The sequence below is a fragment of the Enhydra lutris genome, unplaced genomic scaffold (genome assembly GCF_002288905.1).
Source record: "Enhydra lutris kenyoni isolate GAN:26980312 unplaced genomic scaffold, ASM228890v2 scaffoldscaffold1, whole genome shotgun sequence".
NCBI classification, from domain to species: Eukaryota; Metazoa; Chordata; class Mammalia; order Carnivora; family Mustelidae; genus Enhydra; species Enhydra lutris.
Window position 1 is genome coordinate 55,450,179 of NW_019154085.1, and position 9,657 is coordinate 55,459,835.

Sequence of the window (9,657 nt, forward strand, 5' to 3'; positions counted from 1 at the left end):
TGCCTTTTAGTTTTGTTGATTGTTTACTTTGTTGTGCAGAAGGATTTTATCTTGATGAGGTCCCAATAGTTCATGTTTGCTTTTGTTTCCCTTGCCTCTGGAGACGTGTCTAGTAAGCAGTTGCTGTGGCTGAGGTCAAAGAGATTTCTGCCTGTGTTCTCCTCTACAATTTTGATGGTTTCCTGTTTTACATATAACGCTTTCATCCATTTTGAATTTATTTTTGTGTATGGTATTAGAATGTGGTCCAGTTTTCCCAACACCATTTGTTGAAGAGACTGTCTTTGAAATGAGCTATTCTTAAGGTTAAGTGAGCTTTTGAATTATGTATCTACTTCAAGCCAAACTAACTCCTAGAAAATGACAATTTAAAGGAAACTTCAGGTTAAATCTTATAATGAAACCAAAAGCAAACAACAACAACAAAAAAACCAGCAAAGATTACTCATCTTTTTCTTAATGTAGCTAATGCATAACTCATACCATCAGGTAAAAGCATGATTATTAATTAATGTTTTGGCTGACTTGTTTAATCTTAAGAAGACTCAAATATGGATTCACACATACTATTGTCAATAATGAACAATAATAAAATAATTACAAAAATTGATATGATTAAAATAATAAACTTTCTTAATTGGATTTCTAATGTCTTACTCTTAAATATGAATAGACAGCCAAGGATCTTCAGACAATTAGGGATTGCTCTATGGAAAACGCAAAAACTTGAATAAGAATTAGGAAGAAACAGAAATGAGGGAGTTAAAGAAAACTTTATAACATTCTCCAACGGATAGGAGAATTTTACCTCCTGAATGAAGAAGAGTCTTTAAAAAGGTGCTTTCATAACTTAAGGAAATTAAAATATTGCGAACAAATGAAATATGGAATATATCTTATGAAATCTATGATAAAAATATTAAGAAAGGAAAACTGAATAAATATTGGAAGGTAAAACTGATAGTCCTGAAATATTAAGAAATATTAATAGCTATTATTTGAGAGTTTACCTATAGCAGGCACTGTTCTAAGTACTTTCTAAGCCCTGTTCGGTACTGTTTCTAAGTTACTGTTCTAAGTACTAACTCTTAATCTAGGTATTAACTTAACCCTCACAACAAGCCTGTAAGACAGGTACTGCCATCTTCATTTTATAGATGAAGAAGCTAACGCCCCCCAAAATAAAGTGACTTGGTCAAAATTAGACAGCTACTAAATAATAGGACTAAGCAGGATTAAGGCAGATCTGCATAGAGTTATTTTCATATCTTCATCCTAAAGCAAGTACAACAATCTGGAAAACAGAAAAGTTTTTTTAATGAGAAGATTGGCTAAGAAGGTCCAACATTCAAATAGCTTCAGATAGAAATGTGGAGATAAAGATAAGATTCTAGAAATTCTGAGAAAAAAATTCTGATTACCACAGAGACTGGTAATCAATACATGAGACTTGCAACATCAACAGGAAAAGCTGCATGATGTCATAATACCCTTAAAACTTAAAAAAAAATTCACATTGAATTCCATACCAAGACAAACTCTTAATTATGTGATACAGTAGAATAGACACTTCCAGACCTGAAAACTCTCAAAACATTTGCTAAACACACTCTCAGAAATTTATTGAAAAATGTACTTCAACAGAACAAAGGAATGAGTGATGAAGATACCAAGAACCAAGATTCCTACACAAGAAGAGCCAGAGGAAATTCATAAGGTAATTGCAATGGGAGATCCCAGGAGGACTGTTGTAGCAGATTTAGACAGCAAGCAGTTGGATTGGCACAGAGGGACAGAGGACTCCAGGGGGTTTATCTTTGAGAAGAAATATTATTTCGTGTGAATGAACTGAGAGGATGTTAACACTGTGGTAGCATGTTTGGTCGGGAATTATAGTACACTGAAAACTAAGCAGAGGTGAAAAGAAAATCACCTCAAAGAAACCAAAAACTTTTAGGAAAGGAAATGTAATCATTGGTGAATAATATTTAGTTGAGGACAAAACAAACAGTGGACATTGACTTAACTCAAAATTATATGTTGTAAAAATCAGAAGGAAGGATTTTTGTCTGTTTTGTTCATGACTGGTTTTTCTCAGCAGTCAGGGGTAGGATAAGGGTGAGGGAAAATCTAGTAAGAGATAAATGCTCATCTTCCATAGAAGTTGGTAGTATATACAACTTAAAAAAAGGAAAATTTTACTTAGAAAAAGACAAAAATCAGAAGAGACTTAGAGAAGTAATGGTTGCTGCTATGGAATGGGAAAATGGAAATGAGAAATAAAAGAAGGCTACTATTCTAGCTTTATTGTGACAGAATTAGAACACAGCATTGAAGAAGTTTAAGCAAAGTGATTGAATTATATATGTTGAACAGTGATGACCACATGAGTCAACATACAACATCTCAAATAGATACAAAAGGAAAAAAAAAAAAGGGAAAAAAATCCTTGCAATGAGAACTAGCATTTAGTCTCTTAACCACTTTTATATATATCATCCAGAAGTGCTAACTATAGTCATCATGTTCTTTGTTATGTTCCCAGTACTTTATCTTATAACTGGGAGTTTGTACCTTTTAACCACCTTCATCCAATTTTCCCTCCCCCAAACCCAGCCTATGGTAATCACAAATCTTTTCCTATGATGTTGCTTCATGTGTGTGTAAGATTACACAAATCTTTTCCTATGAAGTTGCTTCATGTGTGTGTAAGATTGCACATGTGAGAGAATACTTTTTCTCCACCTTACATGTTTTACTTAGCCTAGGGCCATCAAAATCCATCTGGGTTGTCACAAATGGAAGAATTTCCTTTTAGTGACTGCATAATATTCGATTGTGTGATGTATGTATACAGATATACATACATATGTAAGGTATACATATATATGTGTATGTGTATAATTTTCTCCATTCATCTGTTCAGGGACATGTAGGTGATTTCTTTCTCTTGGCTTTGTAAACAGTGCTGCTATGAAAATAGCAGTGCAACTCACTCTTTGACACAATGTTTATATGCAGAGGTATTCTCTGAACTAGAATTGAAAAATTATATGGTAGTTCTACTTCTTTAAGTTTTGGAGAAACCTCAATACTGCTTTTTAAAGCAGCCGTACAACTTTGTTTCTACCAACAGTGCATAAGGCATTCTTTTTTCCACAGCTGCCCTGTATTTGTTATCTCTTCTCTCTTTAATACCAATGATTCTGTTAGTATGAGGTTGTATTTCATTGTGGTTTTGATTGGCATACCCCTAGTGATTAACAATATTGAGCAACATTTCACATACCTATTAGCCATTCATGTATTTCCTTTATAAAAGTACATATCCAGGTCCTGAGCATAATTTTAAAATGAAACTATAGTTGATATATATATACACATATATATATGTGTATATATATATACACATATATATACACACACACATACATACATACATATATGAATACACACACACATATGTATATATGTATATATGTTCCTATAATACTTTTGGGTGTACTGTATAGTTATTTGAAAACTACATGTTATGCTCACCTAAAGTGTAGCTACAATCTAGCACAATACAAAACTATTTAAATATCATTGACTATACTACCTGTGTTGTACCTTTCATCCCCATGACACATTCATTCCATAACTGAAAGCCTCTATCACTCACTCTCCATCATTCATTATGCCCATCTCCTAAACCCTCAATGCTGGCAAGTATTAGCTTGTTTTCTGTTTTTATGCATCTATGCAGCTTTTTGCTTCTTAGTTTATTCATTTGATTGTGGAATTTTACATTTAAATGAAATCATATGATACTGGACATTTTCCTTCTAACTCATTTCACTTAGCATAATACTCTATTCATCCATTTTCTTGCAAATGACAAGATTCCATTCTTCATTTTATGGCTGAGAAATCATCCATTTGTGTGCATATCCCATTTTCTTATCCATTTGTCTATTGACGGACACTTGAGTTCCTTCCATATCTTGGCTCTTATAAAGAATGCTGCAATAAACATGGGATGGTATTTATAGATTTTTTGGATTTTGTGTATTTGCTTTCTTTGGGTATTGCCCAGTAGTGAAATTACAGGGTCGTATGTTATTTCTATTTTTAATTTTGTAAAGAAACTCCATACAGTTTTCTACTGTGGTTGCACCAATATACATTCCCACCAATAGTTCAGGAGTGTTCCCTATTTTCCACATCCTTGCTAATACTTGTTATTTCTTGTCTTTTTTGATACTCTCCATTCTGACTGGTGTGAGGTGATAGCTCATTGTGGTTTTGATTTGCATCTTTCCAAGGATTAGTGAGTTTGAACATCTTTTCATGTGTCTGTTGGACTTCTGTATGACTTTTGGGGAAAAACTTCTCTGGCCCTCTGCCTAATTTTTAACCAGATTATTCTTCCAGCATTGAGTTGTGCAAGTTCTTTAGGTGTCTTAAATATTAGCCCCTTAGCAGATATTTCATTTGCAAATAATGTCCCCCATTCACTGAATTGATGTTGTGTTTGGTTGATGGTTGCCCTTACCATGCAAAACTTTCAATTTTGGTGCAGCCACCATCGTTCATTTTTGCTTCTGATTCCCTTGCCTAAAGGGGCATATCCATAAATTTGCTGCTAATGATGATGGCCAAGAGACTACTCCTTCTATTCCTTTTAGGAGTTTTATGGCTTCAGGTATCACATTAAGATCTTTAATCCACTTTGAGTTTATTTTTAGGTATGGCGTAACAAAGAGGTTCAGTTTTGTTTCTTTTGCATGTAGCTCACCAGTTTTCTCAGCAGCATTTATTAGGGGGTAAAAAGTCTTTTTGCCATGGTATATTCTTGCCTTCTTTGTCATAGATTAATTGACTATGTAGGAGTAGGTTGATTTCTGGGCTCTCTATTCTGTTCCACTGATCTATGTGTCTGTTTTTGTGCCAGTAGCATACTGTTTGACTACTATAGCTTTAGAGTATATCATGAAATTTGGGATTACAATACCTCCAGCTTTGTTCTTTCTGAATATTGCTTTGGCTATTTGTGGTCTTTTGTGATTCCATTCAAACTTAAGAATGATGTGATTTAGTTCTGTGAAAAATGCTATCGGTATTTTGATAGGGATTGTATTGATTCTGTAGATTACTTTGGGAGGTAGACATATTAATGATTTTAATTCTTCTAATCAATGAGCATGGCATACTTTTCCATTTGCCTTTGGTTACCTTCAATATCTCTCATCAGTGTTTTAAAGTTTTCAGAATATAGCTCTTTCACTTCCTTGGTTAAGTTTATTCCCAGATATTTTATTCCTTTTTGGTACCATTGTAAATGGAGTTTTCTTTTTTCTTTCTTTTTTTTTTTTTTAAGATTTCATTTATTTATTTGACAGAGAGAAATCACAAGTAGGCAGAGTGCAGGCCGAGAGAGAGAGAGAGAGAGAGAGAGAGAGAAGCAGGCTCCCTGCTGAGAGCCCCATGCAGGGCTCGATCCCAGGACCTTGAGACCGTGACCTGAGCCGAAGGCAGAGGCTTTAACCCACTGAGCCACCCAGGCGCCCCGTAAATGGAGTTTTCTTAACTGCTCTTTCTACTACATTATTAGTGTATAGAAATGCAACTGTTTTCCAAATATTAATTTTGTATCCTGCAACTTTACTGAATTCATCTATCTATTCTAATCATTTTTGTGTGTGTGCGGTGTCTTTAGGATTTCCTAGGTGTGTCATGCTGTCTGCAAATAGTGACAGTGCTCAGAGTGGACATCCTTGTCTTGTTCCTGATCTTAGAGGAGTAGCTGTCAGTTTTTTACCAATAAATATGATGATACCTGTGGGCTTTTCCTATATGGTCCTCATTATCTTCAGGTGTGGTCCCTTTAAACCCATCTTGTTGAGAGTTTCTATCATGAATGAACGTTGCTTCTGTCAAATACTTCTGTTATTGAGATAACCATATGGTTTTTATCCTTTCCCTTATTAATGTTATGTATCACATTGATTGATTTGCAAATATTGGATCATCCTTGCATCCCTGGAATAAATTTCACTTAATTACCGTGAATGATTTTTCAAATATTGTTGAATTCAGTTTGCTAATATTTAATTGGGGATTTTTACCTCTATGTTCATCAGAGATATTAGCCTGTAGTTCTCTTTTTTTGTACAGTCTTTGTCTGGTTTTGGTATCAGGATAACTCTGGCCCCATAGAATGAATTTGGAAGGTTTCCTTCTTCTTTTTTTTTTAATCATTTGAAAAGAATAGGTATTAATTTTTTTTTTTTTAATGATTAGTAGAATTCACCTGCAAAGCCATCCAGTCTTGGTTTTTTGGGGGGGAATTTTTTGATTACTGATTCAATTTAATTGTTACTAATTGTGCTCTTCAGACTTTCTATTTCTACCTGATTCAGTTTTAGAAGGTTACATGTTTCTAGGAATATGTTCATCTCTTCTAGGTTGTCCAGTTGGTTGGCATTTAACATTCATAATGTTCTCTGATAATCCTTTGTGTTTCTGTGGTATCTGATTTTATTTATCTAAGTGCTCTCCCTCTCCTCCCACCCACTCCTCTCTCCTTTCCTTTCCTTTTTCTTTGATGAATCTGGCTGAAGTTTTATTGATTTTGGTTATCCTTTCAAAGAACCAGATCTTGATTTCATTGATCTGTTCTATCATACTTTTAATCTCAATTTCATTTGTTTCTGCTCTAATTTTTATAATCTTCCTTCTTCTGGCTTGGGCTTTGCTTGTTCTTCTCTTTTTAGTTATTTATGTAAGGTTAGGATGTATATTTGAAATTTTTCTTATTTTTGAGATAGGTCTGTATTGCTATAATATTGCTATAAACTTCCCTTTTGTAACTGCTCTTGCTGCTTTCCAGAGATTGGGGACCACTGTGTTTTCATTTTAACTTGTCTCCATGTATATCCACTTTGATTTCTTTGTTGGCCCATTCGTTCTTTGGGAGCATGTTGTATAGCCTCCATGTATGTGTGTTCTTACCATATCTATTCTTGCAATTGATTTCTAATTTCGTACCATTGTGCTTGAATAAAAGATGTTTGATACAATTTCAATCTTCTTAACTTTATTGAGACTTGTTGACTTGTTTCATGGCCTAACACATGACCTATCCTGGAGAACATTCCAGATGCATTGGAAAAAGAATGTGTATTCTCTTGTTTTGGGCTGGAATGTTCTGCATATAGGTTAGGTTCACCTGTTCTAATACGTTGCTCAAAGCCACTGTTGATTTTTCTACCTGGATGATCTATCCTCAATTGTAAGTGGGGTGGCTAAAGTCACCAGACATTATTGTATTACTTTCAATTTCTACCCTTATGTTTGTTAATATTTGCTCTATGTATTTAGATGCTCCAGTGTTGGGTGCATAGATATTTATAATTGTTACATGCCCTTGTTGAATTGATTCCTTTCTCATTATGTTATGTAGCACCCTTCTTTGTCTCCTGTTGCTGTCTTTGTTTTGAAGTCTGTTTTTTGTGATAAAAATATTGCTACCCCAGCTCATTTTCCACTAGAGTTTGCCTGGAATATTGTTTTCCACCTCTTTTCTGTAGGGTGGAATATCTTTAGGGTGGAAGTGAGTCTGTTATAGACAGCATATAAATGGGACTTGCTTTCTCATCCATTTGATGACCCTATCTCTTTTGATTGAAATATTTAGGCCATTTTCATTTAAAGTGATTGTTTATAGGTGTGTACTCTCTTGTCATTTGTCATTTTATTCATTGTTTCTCGTTGTTTTGTAGTTCTGTTACTTTCTATTTCTCTTGCTCTCTTTCCTTGTGACTGATGACATTTAGTGTTCTACTTGGCTTCCTTTTTATTTTGTATGTGTCTATTACAGGTTTTCAGTTTGTGGTTACCATGAGGCTCATATACAGCATCTTATATATACAGCAGTCTATTTTAAGTTGATGGTCACTTAAGTTCAAACACATTCTAAAAGAACTTCATAAAGAGCAAAATTCTCCTCCTCCACATTTTCTTTTTTTTTTTAAATATTTTTATTTATTTATTTGACAGAGATCACAAGTAGGCAGAGAGGCAGGCAGAGAGAGAGGAGGAAGCAGGCTCCCTGCTGAGCAGAGAACTCAATGCGGGGCTCGATATCAGGATCCTGGGATCATGACCTGAGCTGAAGGCAGAGGCTTTAACCCACTGAGCCACCCAGGCGCCCCATCCTCCACATTTTCTGTGTAGGTTTCACAGCTTTATTTTGTGAGCCCCCATCACCAATCTTTTAGATATAACTGATTTTACTATTTTTGTCTATTTATCTTCATACTAGCTTTAGAAGTGATTATTCTACTACCTCTACTGTGTGCTTGCTTTTCCTCATGACTTTTTGCCTTTCATAATTTTCTTCCTTGTAATTATGATCTTTTTTTTTTTTTCATTAAAGAAGACCTTTTAACATTTTTTGGAAGGTCAGTAGGGTGTCAGTGAACTCCTTTAACTTTTATTTTTCTAGGGAATGATTTATTTTTTCCCTCAATTCTGAATGACAGCCTTGCTGGGTAGAACATTCTTTTTTTTTTTTTTTTAATTAACATATAATGTGTTATTAGCCCCAGGGATACAGGTCTGTGAATCACCAGGTTTACACACTTCACAGCACTCACCATAGCACATACCCTCCCCAATGTCCATAACCCAACCAACCTCTTCCTACACCCCCTCCCCCCGGCAACCCTCATTTTGTTTTGTGAGATTAAGAGTCTCTTATGGTTTGTCTCCCTCCTGATCCCATCTTGTTTCATTTATTCTTTTTCTACCCCCACACCCCCCACATTGCATCTCCCCTTCCTCATATCATGGAGATCATATGATAGTTGTCTTTCTCCGACTGACTTATTTCACTAAGCATAATACCCTCTAGTTCCATCCATGTCATCGCAAATGGCAAGATTTCATTTCTTTGATGGCTGCATAGTATTCCATTGTGTATATATATACCACATCTTCTTTATCCATTCATCTATTGATGGACATCTAGGTTCTTTTCATAGTTTGGCTATTGTGGACTTTGCTGCTATAAACATTTGGGTGCACGTGCCTCTCTGGATCACTACATTTGTATCTTTAGGGTAAATATCCAGTAGTGCAATTGCTGGGTCATAGGATAGCTCTATTTTCAACTTTTTGAGGAATCTCCATGCTGTTTTCCAGAGTGGTTGCACCAGTTTGCATTCCCACCAACAGTGTAGGAGGGTTCCCCTTTCTCTGCAACCTCGCCAGCATCAGTCATTTCCTGACTTGTTAATTTTAGCCATTCTGGCTGGTGTGAGGTGGTATCTCATTGTGGTTTTGATTTGTATTTCCCTGATGCCAAGTGATGTGGAGCACTTTTTCATGTGTCTGTTGGCCATCTGGATATCTTCTTTGCAGAAATGTCTGTTCATGTCCTCTGCCCATTTCTTGATTGAATTCTTGTTCTTTGGGTGTTGAGTTTGATAAGCTCTTTATAGATTTTGGATACTAGCTCTTTATCTGATATGTCATTTGCAAATATCTCCCATTCTGTCAGTTGTCTTTTGGCTTTGTTAACTGTTTCCTTTGCTGTGCAAAAGCTTTTGATCTTGATGAAATCCCAATAGTTCATTTTTGCCCTTGCTTCCCTTGCCTTTGGCGATGTTC